The sequence below is a fragment of the Salmo salar genome, chromosome 12 (assembly GCF_965601325.2).
Source record: "Salmo salar chromosome 12, fSalSal1, whole genome shotgun sequence".
In the NCBI taxonomy this organism is placed as follows: domain Eukaryota; kingdom Metazoa; phylum Chordata; class Actinopteri; order Salmoniformes; family Salmonidae; genus Salmo; species Salmo salar.
In genome coordinates, this window is record NC_138302.1 from 103,059,148 (window position 1) to 103,076,922 (window position 17,775).

Below are 17,775 nucleotides of genomic sequence, written 5' to 3' on the forward strand. Positions count from 1 at the left end.
CAAATCAAAACAAAAAACCCAAAACAAAAATAATCCCAAACTAAAGGGAGGGACGGGAGGGTGGCCACTGTCACCGACGGTTCTTGTGCTACACCCCCCCCCCCCTCCCCAACCCACCTACTATGGAGGTGGCTCAGGCTCCGGCCTTACTCCCCAACCTAACCTGTCCACCCCCGCTAAATACTTATAACATTTTTCCCCTCCCGAAGTCTCTGGGCTATGGCACATCGCTGAAGACCTCGGGCTGATGTGCTTCGCTGGAGACCTTGGGCTGAAGGGTGACTCTGGCTGCGCTGATCCCGGACTGTAGGGCGACTCTCTCGGTTCCGGACTGTGGGTCGTCTCTGCTGGCTCCGGACTGTGGGCCATCTCTCTACGGGGCACTGTCGCCGGAAGCTCTGGACGGGGCACTGTCGCTGGACACTCTGGACGAGGCACTGTCGTCGGAAGCTCTGGACGGGGACTGCGCACTGAAGGCCTGATGCGTGGGGCTGGCTTAGGAAGTGCCAGACTAGGGACACGCACCACAGGGCTAGTGCGAGGAGCGGGAACAGGACATCCTGGACTGGGCTGACGCATTGGAGGTCTGGAGCGCACCTCCTGCACAACCATCCTGGCTGGATGGTAATAGTAGCCCTGTACAAGCGGAGTGCTGGCACAGGGCGAACTGGGCTGCGCAGAGGCCTGATGGTTGCCGTGCGTAGAGCAGGCGTAGGGTAGCCTGGGCCTAGGAGGCGCACTGGTGGCCAGATATGCTGCGCAGGCATCCTCCTTCCAGGCTGGATGCCCACTCTAGCACGGCACTTGCGAGGGGCTGGGATCGCTCGCACCGGACTTTGCGTGCACATGGGCGAGATCGTGCGCACTTCCGCATACTCTGGTGCTCTCCACTCCATACGCTCCCCATAATAAGCACGGGGAGTTGGCTTAGGGCTCACCCTTGACCCAGCCAAACTACCCGTGTGCCCCCCCCAAAATATTTCTTGGGGGTGCCTCATCGTGCTTCCCCATCGGCGCGTACAAAGCCTCATAACGGCGCCGCTCTGCCTTGGCTGCCTCTATCTCCTCCGGTGGGCGACGGTATTCACCAGCCTGGTGCCATGGTACAGCCCCGTCCAGAATTTCCTCCCATGTCCACTTCTTCCTGTAGTCCACCTGCTGCTCCTTTCGCCGCTGCTTGGTCCTTTGGTGGTGGGTAGTTCTGTAACGGGTGTCGTAATGATCAGACCAAAACGCAGCGGGAACGTGTATACTCATCTTCTTTTTAAAATCAGATCCAACAACAACATTAGAGGATTATAAATCCAAGGCTTAAAACTAAGGTGTCCATGTATGCTGATGACTCAAGTATTATATTACGTCCGCAAGCTAAATCCCTGCAATGTCTCATTGAAGATCTAGATCACTTTTCTGGACTCTCTGGACTAAAACCTAATTATGATAAGTGTACAATATTACGTATTGGATCTTAAAAACATACAACTTTTACATTACCCTGCAGTTTACCTATAAAATGGGCTGATGGTGAAGTAGACATACTCGGTATTCATATCACAAAATATATAAATGAGCTCTCCACAATGAACTTCAATAGAAAACTTGTAAAAATAGACAAGATCCTGCAACCATGGAGAGGTAAATACCTGTCTATTTATGGAAAAATTGCCCTGATTAACTCCTTAGTCATATCTCAGTTTACTCACTTCCTTATGGAGCTGCATACTCCTGATGATTTGTTTTTCAAATCATATGAGCACAAAATATTTAGCTTTATCTGGGACACTAAACCAGACAAAACACTAAACCAGACAAAATAAAACGTGCCTATCTATATAATGAATATGAATTGGGTGGGTTGAGATTATTAAGTATAAAAGTACTAAACCTCTCTCTAAAAGATTCAGTCATTCAAAAGTTTTATTTGTACCATAAATTGTTCTCAAGTTGATTACTAAGAAAAGCTCATCCATTGTTTAAAAATGACCTTTTCGCCTTTGTGCAGATTGCCATGTCTCAAATTATACTTTCTTTCAAAGTATCTCTCTTTTTCAAACAAGCATTGCAGAGCTGGCTACAATTTCCATTTCATCCCCCTGAAAAGATAGAACAAATATTATGGCTGAACTCAAATGTGCTGGTTGATGAAATACCTGTATTTATGGGAAAGATGTTTGAAAAGGGTATTTTGTTCTTAAATGATATTGTAAATTGGAATGGTAGAGTTATGTCCTTCATGGAGTTATCAGAATTGTAAGGAAAGGTCTGCTCAATCCAAGAGTACAACCAATTGATTACAGCATTACCCCCAAACATGGAGGAGGCAGGTGGCAGCGGGAGGAGGTAGGGAACTGGTCTGTCTGCCCAATATAAAGGATCAAAACTGGCAGAGGAATAAAAATAGCATAAATAGGAAAGTATACCAGTTTCAATTGAGGACCAGGATGTTGACACCTGTGCCATACAGATTGCAAAATAGTTGGGAAGAGATTTTTGATTTACCGATTCCATGGTACAGGGTGTATGAGTTGATATATAAAACAACGAAAGATTCAAGACTTCATGCTTTTCAGCTAAAATTATTATATAGAATTCTTGCCACCAACAAAATGTTGAATATTTGGGGCATAAAATCATCGAAGCTCTGCAGATGTTGTTGTGAGGATACAGAATCAATAGACCATTTATTTTGGTATTGCCCTCAGGTAGCCTGTTTCTGGTCTCAGGTTCAGGAATGGCTGAAAATGCATAGCATTGATCTAAAATTGACCCTAGAAATAGCACTGTTAGGAGATCTGGAGAGACCGGGTCAATCAATTACTAATATACTAATACTCTTAGTAAAAATATTTATCTTCAAATCGCAATCTGTGGATTCTATTCGATTAGATAGATTGAAATTGTACGTTAAACATCACAGCATAGTTGAAATATATGTGTTGCGTAGAAACCCGAAGTGGGTGGCCAGCAGAGATAGATGGGATGGGCTGAGGAAAGCTGAGGTTTGGGATGTGGAATTGGAGACAAGTGGGAGTGGAGTTGCTGTGTGGGAGATAGAATGACGTTCAGAGATTAAAGTTTAAAAAAGAAAAGAAAAAAAGGCTAAATAAAACGTCATAAAAAGTACGTTTGAATGACACCGAGGGGCAGTGGTTTTACAGCTAATGGCGGTTTGCCTGAGGCTGATGCCGTGCAGGTGTTTGTACACATGGCTATACACACACTCTCATTCAAATCAACATAGACAAGAACACACGCATACATGTAATAGTGCCAGACATGCACACAAACACACAAACATATAAAGTAGGCATTGCTGTTATCATTTCAGTTGTCCTTGATGTCCTTTGTTTTAAATGTACTATTTTGTTTTATTTTCTTCTGTCTTATCCTTTTATCTCTTTAGTTCATTCTCTTGGTTTATGGTGCATTAGGGGGTTCTTGGGGGTGGGGAATGTAAGTCATTGTATTTTTATTTTTCTTCTTGGAGGTGGGTTGGAGGGGTCTCGAATGGTTGAGGGACAGCTATTGGGGAACTGTGGGTTAGAGGGTTCAGGTTCACGTTTTTTGGCCTGGTGGTAGATCTGTCAACGTGCCCTTGAGCAGGGATATTGACCCTGGATGCTTCTGTGTGTCGCTCTGAATGGCAATCTGTTGGATGACTGGTATGATGTAGTTGTTGAGCGGCTTCACTGCAAGTATATTGTATGTTTCGGATATTCAATAAATATATATTTTTTTAATAAATAACTAAAAAATAATTTACTTTTTACTCGATACATATTTCTAATGCTTAGCAGGACAGGAAAATGGTACAATTCACACACTTATCAACAGAACATCCCTGGTCGTCCCTACTGCCTCTGATCTGGAGGACTCACTAAACAGAGAACATCCCTGGTCATCCCTACTGCCTCTGATCTGGAGGACTCACTAAACAGAGAACATCCCTGGTCATCCCTACTGCCTCTGATCTGGAGGACTCACTAAACAGAGAACATCCCTGGTCATCCCTACTGCCTCTGATCTGGAGGACTCACTAAACAGAGAACATCCCTGGTCATCCCTACTGCCTCTGATCTGGAGGACTCACTAAACAGAGAACATCCCTGGTCGTCCCTACTGCCTCTGATCTGGAGGACTCACTAAACAGAGAACATCTCTGGTCATCCCTACTGCCTCTGATCTGACGGACTCACTAAACAGAGAACATCCCTGGTCATCCCCACTGCCTCTGATCTGGAGGACTCACTAAACACACATGCTTCATTTGTAAATTATGTCTGAGTGTGTCCCTTGCTACCCATAAATACATTTAAAAAACTAGAAAATGTATTTGAAATCATTTATACACACTTATACACATTTAATTTAATTATATTATTATATTATATTAATTATATTTAAATCAAGTACTTTTTTACTTTTACTCAAGTAGTATTTTACTGGGTGAAATTCACTTTTACTTGAGTCATTTTCTATTAAGGTATCTTTACTTTTACTCAAGTATGAAACAATTGGGTCCTTTTCCCACCCTTGAAACCACCCATATGTAAAAATGGATGCACGCATGACTGCAGGTCCCTTTGAATAAAAGCTTCTGCTAAACGGCATATATCATTATTATAAACCGTGTGGTTCGATCCCTGAATGCTGATTGGCTGAAAGCTGCCAAATGACATATATTATATATTATTCACTATACAGACGAACGATAACGTTAAATAGAACGCTGCTTTTCTAATATTAATGTGTATCATACATTTTTTTGTTAATGATCCTTTAAACTACTACTACTAATTTATGGTTGTAGCCATCAACATTCACCCATAATAACAAACTTATTTCATTTAAAACTGCACGTTTTTCTAGAATAGGCTACTGACGGACAATATCATCAAAATGCCTGTGATAACTAAAAAAGGAAAGGCAGCTCATTGTCATGCACTAACTACTGCTATGACCACATTCTGTTACAGGACAAATCAAATCCTTTGGAAGACAGACAGAAGAAGATAAGACAGGGTGAGGAAGATCCGATTGTATGGCTGTGAAATGAGTGTGAAATCAACGAAAAGATGACAGAAGGAGGAGAGGAGAAGAGGAGAGGAGGGGAGGGGAAGAGAGGAGGGACGGGGAGAAGAGAGAGACTGGGAGAAGGGAGGAGAGGAGAGGAGAGGAGAGGAGAGGAGAGGAGAGGAGAGGAGAGGAGAGGAGAGGAGAGGAGAGGAGAGGAGAGGAGAGGAGAGGAGAGGAGAGGAGAGGGGAGGAGAGGAGGGGCGGAGAGAGAAGAGAGACTGGGAGAAGAGAGGAGAGGAGAGGAGGGGAGGAAGGGAGAGAAGGAGAGAAGGGGCAGGGAGAGGAGAGAGTCTGGGGAAAGGGAGGAGAGGAGTGGAGGAGAGGGGAGGAGAGGAGAGGAGGGGCGGAGAGAGGAGAGAGACTGGGGGAAGGGAGGGGAGGAGAGGAGGAGTGGGGAGAGGATTAAGAGTTGTGGAGAGAGATAGAAAGTGACATAAGGAGAGAGCTGTGACTCCCTCTCTACACACATTACCATCCCTCAGACAGGCTATTGCACACTGAGTCACCCTGACACACACTACGGTACCACTCGCACAGTCAGACCTGGGTTCAAATACTGTTTTGAATCTTTCAAATATGTTTTGTTTTAGCCTTCTAAAGTATTTGAAATTATTTCAAAAATAGTATTTATATCTGTCAAATATTATTTACCCAAACTGAGAGGAGGATGGGAAGAATGGGATGTGGAGAGTCCAGCACACTTGCTCACCCAAGACACAACTATAGTTAGATCTACAGTTACACAATGTCACTATTATTAACAAATGGAGAAGAGGAGGAACAGAAAAGGATGGTGAGTTAAGATGCCAGAGCCCTGCTAACAGTCCTGTACACTGAGCCACTCAGGACAGAACTCTAGTTAGCCCAACACAGCACAGTAGTATTACCAGGAGGACATGAGGAAAAGGATTGGGAGTTTTCATACTGAACAGACCACCTAGCTAAGAGTAAACTGTTTCCTGTTTCCTGTGTAATCTACATCAATCATCTAACTCCCTCAATATAGAAATAATGAGAGATATACAGTACCAGTCAAATGATAGGACACATCTATTCATTCAAGGGTTTTTCTTTATTTTTTCTTTATTTTCTACTATTTTCTACATTGTAAGCTTAATAGTGAAGATATCAAAACTATGAATAAAAACACATCAAGGCAAAGTAGCCACCCTTTGACTTGATGACATCTTTGCACTCTCTTGGCATTCTCTCAACCCGCTTCATGAGGTAGTCACCTGGAATGCATTTCAATTAACAGGTGTGCCTTGTTAAAAGTTAATTTGTGGGATTTCTTTCCTACTTAATGCGTTTGTGCCAATCAATTGTGTTGTGACAAGGTAGGGGTGGTATACAGAAGATAGCCCTATTTGGTAAAAGACCAAGTCCATATTATGGCAAGAACAGCTCAAATAAGCAAAGAGAAACAACAGTCCATCATTACTTTCAGACATGAAGGTCAGTCAATGTTTCTTCAAGTGCAGTCGCAAAAACCATCAAGCGCCATAATGAAACTGGCTCTCATGAGGACCACCACAGGAAAGGAAGACCCAGAGTTATCTCTGCTGCAGATGATAAGTTAATTAAGGTTATCAGCCTCACAAATTGTAGCCCAAATAAATTCTTCACAGAGTTACATTTACATTTACGTCATTTAGCAGACGCTCTTATCCAGAGCGACTTACAAATTGGTGCATTCACCTTATAATATCCAGTGGAACAACCACTTTACAATAGTGCATCTAAATCTTTTAAGGGGGGGGGGGGGGGGGGGGGGGTTAGAAGGATTACTTTATCCTATCCCAGGTATTCCTTAAAGAGGTGGGGTTTCAGGTGTCTCCAGAAGGTGGTGATTGACTCCGCTGCCCTGGCGTCGTGAGGGAGCTTGTTCCACCATTGGGGTGCCAGAGCAGCGAACAGTTTTGACTGGGCTAAGCGGGAATTGTGCTTCCTCAGAGGTAGGGAGGCGAGCAGGCCAGAGGTGGGTTCAAGTAACAGACACATTTCAGCATCAACTGTTTAGAGGAGACTGTGTTAATCAGGCCTTCATGGTCAAATTGCTGCAATAAAACAACTACTAAAAGACACCAACAATAAGAAGAGACTTGCTTGGGCCAAGAAACACAAGCAACGTACATTAGACCAGTGGGAATCTGTCCTTTGGTCTGTTGAGTCCAAATTTAAGATTTTTGGTTCCAACCACCGTGTCTTTGTGAGAGACAGAGTAGGTGAACGGATGATCTACAAATGTGTGATTCCCACCGTGAAGCATGGAGGAGGAGGTGTGATGGTGTGGGGGTGCTTTGCTGGTGACACTGTCAGTGATTTATTTGTAATTCAAGGTACACTTAGCCAGCATGGTTACCACAGCATTCTGCAGTGATACGCCATCCCATCTGGTTTGCACTTAATTTCTTTGCACTTCATTCATTTGAATATCATTTGTTTTTCAAAAGGACAATGACCCAACTGTGGGGTTGGGTGCTGTGGGGTTAGGTGCTGTGGGGACGGGTGCTGTGGGGTTAGGTGCTGTGGGGTTGGGTGCTGTGGGGTTAGGTGCTGTGGGGTTGGGTGTCCCGGGATGAATACACCTTTTCCCCCATTCATGGAGGAGACTCTTTCCATGCAGACAGTTTGATTTTGGTTGTTGGATTTTTGTAGCTTTGGTCACTTTGAACAATCCTCGTTATCGCATCTGTACAACTACTGATTACTGACTACACACACCATTGTATATAGGTACTTCATTTAATAAATATATTTTTGTTATTCCTTATCTCCATGTTGTCTCTTTTGTTACGGGCTTTGAGCCGGTTCGTGACATTGTCCAAAAATATGTACTGTTAGAGATACTCAAAGACCAGAGTTGGGGAAAACGCTGTCTAAACCAATCCCTTAGCTTTCCTCAAACTAAATTAAGAGATGTACCATGGGCTTACATATCGCATTTGGACTTATTGTTCATGAGAATAAGTCTTCCAAGATGGTGGGAAATCTATCCTGACGGGTCCTTGTAGGCAAAAAAAAATGTTCAGCATGAGGAAAGACATCTAGATACAAAGTTAAGTCTCAAGGTGAAACGAGGCGGTGGATATGAGGGTTTAAGTGAGACAGCGCCTGCTATAGGACATTCTTTTTACTAATCTTTTTTGCCAATCGTTTCTTTGTGCAAAAATACTAATTACCAATCAATTTGAGTTATTTCACCATGTCAACTAAAAAAAGACATCTAAGAATAACAATTAGCTTAGAAACACTAATGAGAGCTTTTATCAATGTGGAGAAAAAAAAAGGCTTCATTTTCTGTATGGTTTAGTTATCAAACAACCTCACGTTTTATGATTATAATCAAACATTGACTATATATATAATATACTGGACAACTGAAGAGTAAACATTATACAGTGCCTTCAGAGTATTCAGATCTATTGAATTTTTTCAAATTGTTACGTTACAACCTTATCCTAAAATGGATTAAATAAAATCCTCAACAATCTACATTCAATACCCTATAATGACAAAGCGTGAACAGGTTTTAGATATTTTTGAAAATGTATTCAATTTTAAAAAAAACTACTTAGGTATTCAGACCCTTTGCTATCAAAATAGATTGAGCTCAGGTGCATCCTGTTTCCATTGATCATCCTTGATGTTTCTACAACTTCATTGGGCTCCACCTGTGGTAAAATCAATTGATTGGACTTGATTTGGAAAGGCACACACCATCTGTCTCAATAATACATCTAACCCTCACCCTGATGTGAGAACTTGCTACAGTAGTAGTTTACGTTACATGAATAGTACGACAGCTAACCTCATTGATTCAATAGTTTTAATGAATTTGTGTTTTTCTCAACAATAAGTCACATAAGAAATTGTATGGACCATGTGTGCAATAATAGTGTTTTAACATGGTTTTTGAATGACAACCCCGTCTCTATACCCCACACATACAATTATCTGTAAGGTCCCAAGTGTAAAGAGTAAGATTAAAACACAGATTACCTATTGCTAGTTCAGAAAAATGTTCAGGGTAACATTCAGAAAAAACAGACATTGAAAATTCCTTTGCAAATGTATGTTTCAATTGCAAATTTCTTCATTAATGGCTCTTTTCAGATGGATTCTGTTAGTCACTCAATCATGTTATTTACATGTGGTCTGAACTTGACATGCCTGTTGTATTTCTTGATATATCATATTAATGGTAAATTATATTACATCTATAGATGCCTTTGGGAAAGTATTCATGACTTATTCCACATTTTGTTGTCTTACAGTCAAAACATTTATGAAGAAAAAAAAATAATCCTCACCCATACCACACAATAACCCATAATGACCAAGTAAAAACATGTTTTGCAAATGAATTTAAAAAATAAATACAGAAATATCTAATTTACTTAAGTATTCACACCCTTGAGTCAATACTTTGTAGAGGCACCTTTGGCGGCAAGTCTCTAAGAGCTTTGCACACCCGGATTGTACAACATTTGCCCATTTATTCTTTTTTTTAATTCTTCAAGCTCTGTCAAGTTGGTTGTTGATCATTGCTAGACAGCCATTTTCAAGTCTTGCCATAGATTTTCAAGCTGATTTAAGTGAAAACTGTAACTAGGCCACTCCGGAACGTTGGTAAGTAACTCCAGTGTAGATTTGGCCTTTTGTTTTGGCCTTTCGTTATTGTCCTGCTGAAATGTGAATTTGTCTCCCAGTGTCTGTTGGAAAGCAGACTGAGCCAGGGTTTCTTCTAGGATTTTGCCTGTGCTTATAGCTGTATTCCATTTCTTTTTATCCTAACAAACTCCCTTGCTGGTGACAAGCATACCCATAACATGATGCAGCCACCTCCATACCTGAAAATGAATGTGGTACACAGTGGTACACAGTGATGTGTTGTGTAGGATTTGCCCAAAACATAACACTTTGTATTTAGGACAATAAGTTCATTTCTTTGCCACATGTTTTGCAGTATTACTTACTAAGTGCCTTGTTGCAAACAGGATGAGCAGTTACCTTCCTGTCCGGCAACTGAGTTAGAAAGGATGCCTGTATCGTTGTAGTGACTGGGTGTATTGATACAACATCCAAAAGGGTAATTCATAACTATTTTTTTATTTGCATATCTACCAATTGGTGTCCTTCTTTACGAGTCATTGAGAAACTTCCTGGGTCTTTGTGGTTGAATCTGTGCTTGAAATTCACTACTCGATTGAGGGACCTTACAGATAATTGTGTGTGGGGTACAGAGATGGGTAAGTCTTTCAAAAGGAATCTAACCACTATTATTGAATAAGTAATTAGTCCATGTAACTTATTATGCGATATGTTCAGCACATTTTTACTCCAAATATTTTTGGGACTTGCCATAACAATGGGGTTGAATACTCAACTCAAAATTGACTCAAAACATTTCAGCTTTGAATTTTTTATTAATTAAAAAAAATGTGAGACAGAGAGAGGACTGACCGACATAGCTTGCAGCTCAAATGGCATCCTATTTCCAATATAGTGCACCACTTTTGACTAGGGCCCCTGGCCAGAAATAGTTCAGAAGTAGTGCGCTCTATAGGGAATAGCATGCCATTTGAGACATACACACGACGCAGAGAGGACCTTGAACCGATCAGACCCCACCAAGGGAGAAGTGCTTGTCTCTGGATTACCATTTAAATTGCTTTCTTCCCTCTCACCATCCCTCTTCCCTCTCACTTCCCTCTTCCCTCTCACCTTCCCCCTCTCTCATCCCTCCCCCCTCTCCCGCTCCTCTCTTCTAGATAAAAGGCAAGGCTTTGTGTTTGCTCAGCCCTGTGGCTAGGCAGGGAGGAACCGTGGGGAGGTGTGTGTGTGCTGTGGTGGTGCGGTGTGTGCGTGCGTGCGTGCATGCGTGGCTGTTGACAGTGGGAGGCTAGGGCAAGGAGATTACCTGACTTGACAGACTGCTCGGGAACAGGGACAGGCAGTTTGACCTGGTACACGATGCTGTGTTAAACGTTCACAAAGCGTACGGCCCCAGTACTTCACTGGGGGCCCGAGATCCCTGCCATCAAGGACCTCTATACCAGGCGGTGATAGAGGAAAGCCATAAAAAATTGTCAAAGACTCCAGGAAACCGGTACCGGAGCGCCAAGTCTGGGACCAAAATGCTCCTTAACAGCTTCTACCCACAAACCATAAAACTTCTGAATAGTTAATCAAGTGGCCACCGGACTATTTACTCATTATTTTATTATTTATTATTATTTATTTGCAATGACTCTTGCACAGGCTCGATGTACACCCACTGGACTCTAACCACCTCACTCACATACTACACTGACACTCCAACACACACACACACACACATGCACACATACAAACGGACACACACATACATGCATATTGACGCTACAAACACACACACACACACACCACACACACACATACATTCACAAATGACCTTTACAAACCGTTACAGCTGCACGTTGACTCGGTATTTGGTGTTACTATTTTTCCTTGAATTAATTCATCACATTTTTCATACTTACTTTTTTAAAACCATGAACTTTACAGTTTCATTGAAATACAGGGAATTGGTAGAGGTTTACTGATATGCAAGGGATTGATAGAGTTTTATTGAAATAGAGGGCATTGGTACTATAGTAAACAATTAGTCAGTTATAACTACTGGAATATACAGCGGAGGGATGTGTTCTATAACAACCTGTTAGTCAGTTATAACTACTGGAATATACAGGGGAGGGATGTGTTCTATAACAACCTGTTAGTCAGTTATAACTACTGGAATATACAGGGGAGGGATGTGTTCTATAACAACCTGTTAGTCAGTTATAACTACTGGAATATACAGGGGAGGGATGTGTTCTATAACAACCTGTTAGTCAGTTATAACTACTGGAATATACAGCGGAGGGATGTGTTCTATAACAACCTGTTAGTCAGTTATAACTACTGGAATATACAGCGGAGGGATGTGTTCTATAACAACCTGTTAGTCAGTTATAACTACTGGAATATACAGCGGAGGGATGTGTTCTATAACAACCTGTTAGTCAGTTATAACTACTGGAATATACAGGGGAGGGATGTGTTCTATAACAACCTGTTAGTCAGTTATAACTACTGGAATATACAGCGGAGGGATGTGTTCTATAACAACCTGTTAGTCAGTTATAACTACTGGAATATACAGCGGAGGGATGTGTTCTATAACAACCTGTTAGTCAGTTATAACTACTGGAATATACAGGGGAGGGATGTGTTCTATAACAACCTGTTAGTCAGTTATAACTACTGGAATATACAGCGGAGGGATGTGTTCTATAACAACCTGTTAGTCAGTTATAACTACTGGAATATACAGGGGAGGGATGTGTTCTATAACAACCTGTTAGTCAGTTATAACTACTGGAATATACAGCGGAGGGATGTGTTCTATAACAACCTGTTAGTCAGTTATAACAGTTATAGCTTGTGTCCCTCTCGGCTTTCCACCGGCCTGTACTGGAAACTAAACACCCCTCCAAGGTGCTTCTTTCCTGACTATCACACTGGTAACACGGCGTCCGATTGTGTTGCTGATTTGATGGGCCATTTAATCACATTGAGTTCGATTCCAGGCTGTATCACAACTGCCCGTGATTGGGAGTTCCATAGAGCATCGCATAATCTGGCTTCTAGTCTGTGGTGCCAACCTTGGAAAATTAATTCAAATTTCTACTCATTCCTCTATTACAAATAGCAAAAGACCAAATGGGTCAGTTCGATGCAATCTGATAGCCATACCGACTATATTAATATCAACCATCCGACAGGGCCTTCAACCAACTATTGAACGTAGCATTGAGTTGGAGACTCCATGTGACTTTTAAAAATCGTAAAGTACTTGGGGTGGACGAATCTTAACATTAGGAGCTTACTTCCTAAACTGTATTACATCAAGATCTGGGCCATGCAGATGAATCCGGACATTCTGGTATTGACTGAAACTTGGATCTCTCGGGACATTTTGGATTCTGATATTAATATTGAGTGTTTTAATGTGTTCAGAGCTGATAGACAGGGTAGAGGTTGTGGAGGGTCATTCTTCTAAAAAATATACTGAAATCCATTTCCCTTGCCAAGATGTTTTAGCTGCTATATTTGTCTGGGTGAAAATGTATCCATCACTTATACCGGTCTACCGTCCTCCCTCGGCTAACCTTTGTGCACTCGAGAATTTAACTAGTTTGTTGTCTTGTTTTATTAAATCAGAAGTTATTATCCTGGGTGACATAAATTACGATTGGGAAAATGCAGGCTTCAGACATTCTAAAAGACATGTGTAATGAGCTGAACCCAACCCAGCTGGTGACTAAGTCTACACTGCACAACCCTAACGATCCTTCAAAGTCAACTCTGATTGATCTTATTTTAACAAATACACCAGAGAAATATGTTTCTACTGGTCTCTTCGCCCCAAGACATTAGCGACCATTGCCCAGGTTTTTGTGTTAGAGATGTGAGAATACAATAATCTAAGCCTTGTGACATCACAAAGAGGAACTTTAAAAACTTCAGTGAACAGGGTTTATTTACATAATCTTAATTTCAGTGACCTTGATTGTATTTCAGCTATCCCTGAACCTGATTTATAAGGAACACAAATATGAACGCAACACGTAAAGTGTGGGTCCCATGTTTCATGAGCTGAAATAAAATTTCCCAGAAATGTTCCATATGCACAAAAAGCTTATTTCTCTCAAATTTGGTGCAAAAATATTGCACCTTAAATTACATTTTTTGAGAAAAGGCAAACTCCACTCCGTCATTCATTGAATAGATGGCTCATTATTCACAAAACCGATTGATTTCTGTTGTTTTGTCATCTAAACTGGACGGCAATATTTAGATTAACGTTACTATTCCTGGATACAACTTGTCAGTATGCATTACTTTGTGGAGGACAAAATCTCTTTTGTGCTTTGTTGACTGTTTAAATCTCCAGCTAGTAGCTAGCTAACGTCAGCTTGCTAGCTAGCGGTTTGAGCTAACTAACTCTATGAAAGTTAGGGTTTCAAGTTTCATTGTCAAGTGCACTAGTACAGTAAAATGCCTTTCTTGCTGCCTCTTTCCCAACAACGTCGTAATCAATATCGGTAGTACAATAAAATAAGGTAGAACAAAAACACACAAGAAAAATAAATAACAAGAACACAAGAAAGTAAGTAAGCTACATACAGGGACAGTTCCAGGGACAGTTCCAGGGTCAGTAGTTATATACAGGGTCAGTAGCTACATACAGGGACAGTTCCAGGGACAGTTCCAGGGTCAGTAGTTATATACAGGGTCAGTTCCAGGGTCAGTAGCTATATACAGGGTCAGTTCCAGGGTCAGTAGCTATATACAGGGTCAGTAGCTATATACAGGGTCAGTAGCTATATACAGGGTCAGTTCCAGGGTCAGTAGCTATATACAGGGTCAGTAGCTATATACAGGGTCAGTAGCTATATACAGGGACAGTTCCAGGGTCAGTAGCTATATACAGGGTCAGTAGCTATATACAGGGTCAGTTCCAGGGTCAGTAGCTATATACAGGGTCAGTAGCTATATACAGGGTCAGTAGCTATATACAGGGTCAGTTCCAGGGTCAGTAGCTATATAGAGGATCAGTTACAGGGTCAGTAGCTATATACAGGGACAGTAGCTATATACAGGGTCAGTAGCTATATACAGGGTCAGTTCCAGGGTCAGTAGCTATATACAGGGTCAGTAGTTATATACAGGGTCAGTTCCAGGGTCTGTAGCTATATACAGGGACAGTTCCAGGGTCAGTAGCTATATACAGGGTCAGTTCCAGGGTCAGTAGCTATATACAGGGTCAGTTCCAGGGTCAGTAGCTATATACAGGGTCAGTTCCAGGGTCAGTAGTTATATACAGGGTCAGTTCCAGGGTCAGTAGATATGTACAGGGTCAGTGCCAGTACCATATTTACAATGTGCAGGGATACTGGAGTGATGGAGGTAGATATGTATAGGGGTAAGGTGACTATATACAGGGTCAGTTCCAGTTCCATATTAACAATGTACAGGGATACTGGAGTACCATGCAGGAATACTGGAGTTAGGGTCAGTCTGTTAAATCTGGAGTATTTCTCCTGTCTTATCCAGTGTCCTGTGTGAATTTAAGTATGCTCTCTTTAATTCTCTCTTTCTCTCTTCTTTCTTTCTTTCTTTCTTCTTTCTTTCTTTCTTTCTTTCTTTCTTTCTTTCTTTCTTTCTTTCTTTCTTTCTTTCTTTCTTTCTTTCTTTCTCTCTCTCGGAGGACCTGAGCCCTAGGACCATGCCTCAGGACTACCTGGCATGATGACTCCTTGTTGTCCCCAGTCCACCTGGCTGTGCTGCTGCTCCAGTTTAAACTGTTCTGCCTGTGACTATGGAACCCTGACCTGTTCACTGTGATTACTATGATTTGACCATGCTGGTCATTTATGAACATTTGAACATCTTGGCCATGTTCTGTTATAATCTCCACTCGGCACAGCCAGAAGAGGACTGGCCACCCCTCACAGCCTGGTTCCTCTCTAGGTTTCTTCCTAGGGGCCTTCTGGGCCTGCCACCCCTCGTAGCCGGCCCCGGCCAGGGGCCCTGGGGTTTTTCCTAGCCACCGTGCTTCTACTCCTGCATTGCTTGCTGTTTGGGGTTTTAGGCTGGGTTTCTGTACAGCACTTTGAGATATCAGCTGATGTAAGAAGGGCTATATAAATACATTTGATTTGATTTGATGGAGGTAGATATGTATAAGGGTAGGGTGACTATATACAGAGTCAGGTCCAGTACCATATTTACTATGTACAGGGATACTGGAGTGATGTAGGTAGATATGTATAGGGGGAAGGGGACAGGGATACTGGAGTGATGGAGGTAGATATGTATAGGGGGAAGGGGACAGGGATACTGGAGTGATGGAGGTAGATATGTATAGGGGGAAGGGGACAGGGATACTGGAGTGATGGAGATAGATATGTATAGGGGGAAGGGGACAGGGATACTGGGGTGATGGAGGTAGATATGTATAGGGGGAAGGGGACAGGGATACTGGAGTGATAGAGGTGTATATATATATATATATATATATATATATATATATATATAGCGGTAAGGAGACCAGGCATCAGGATATATTATAGACAGAGTAGCAGCATTGTATATGATGATTGTGTGTGTGTGTAGTCAATATGAATGTTGTGTGCGTGTTGTGTGTAGTGTACAAGTAGGATAGAGTTAAAAAAACGAATCAACCTAAACGTGAACACGAACCCGTAACCAAGTAGGCAAGAAAGAAAAATGACAGAAACATTTACCCTCCACTCCTCATCTCGCTATTCCTTTCCTGGATGACACACAGTTGCTAGGTAACGCAACAATTATACTAGCTGTCTAACGTTAGCTTACCGGCTATCTTTCCTCACTAGCTAAATTACTGAAGGCAGTAAATTCAGGTATGCAGACGACTGAAGGAAGGAAATAAAAAATCTTTACGCTGTAAGCAGTCTTTGGACATGGTGTGACATCCTAAAGTATCTACAAATGTATCGTGTAACTCAATGTTTTTATTTACAGATAATACTAATGTACTGTCCAAATCGGATGTTGACCTGCCTAGCCTATTTACTGTGAATAAATTGGCGTACTTTTTAGAATCCCCCCCCAAAAAAGTCTCCAGAGAATTCAGTATATTTACCCAGATGATTCAGTATATTTACCCAGATGATTCAGTATATTTACTCAGATGATTCAGTATGTTTACCCAGATGATTCAGTATATTTACCCAGATGATTCAGTATATTTACTCAGATGATTCAGTATGTTTACCCAGATGATTCAGTATATTTACCCAGATGATTCAGTATATTTACCCAGATGATTCAGTTTGTTTACATAGATGATTCAGTATGTTTACCCAGATGATTCAGTATATTTACCCATATGATTCAGTATATTTACATAGATGATTCAGTATGTTTACCCAGATGATTCAGTATATTTACCCAGATGATTCAGTATATTTACCCAGATGATTCAGTATATTTACTCAGATGATTCAGTATGTTTACCCAGATGATTCAGTATATTTACCCAGATGATTCAGTATATTTACCCAGATGATTCAGTATGTTTACCCAGATGATTCAGTATATTTACTCAGATGATTCAGTATGTTTACCCAGATGATTCAGTATATTTACCCAGATGATTCAGTATATTTACCCAGATGATTCAGTTTGTTTACATAGATGATTCAGTATGTTTACCCAAATGATTCAGTATATTTACCCATATGATTCAGGCCAAAGTGAATAACAATAATCATGGCGGCATGACCTCAACTCAGGATGAAGCCAATGCATTAGAGTTATATTTAGATATTTTATCTACGTAGAGTGGTCTATGCACAGCTAACTCCATTTGTTTAGAAAAGTTTTGAATATTAGAACGTTGTGTGAGCTGTGAGTTGCAACAGTAAACAGAGTGTGTGTGTCTACACTCCCACTTTACGAGATGTCATTATTTTAGGTAAAGTAAATAGCTATAACAGTTACATAGTTGCGTACTTATCTATAAAAAAAAATTTAAAAAACACCATGTCAGTTAGGATACTTTTATTGGACAGCACAGACACTGCACTGACTCATATCTAACAAAAATTCAGATTCCATTAA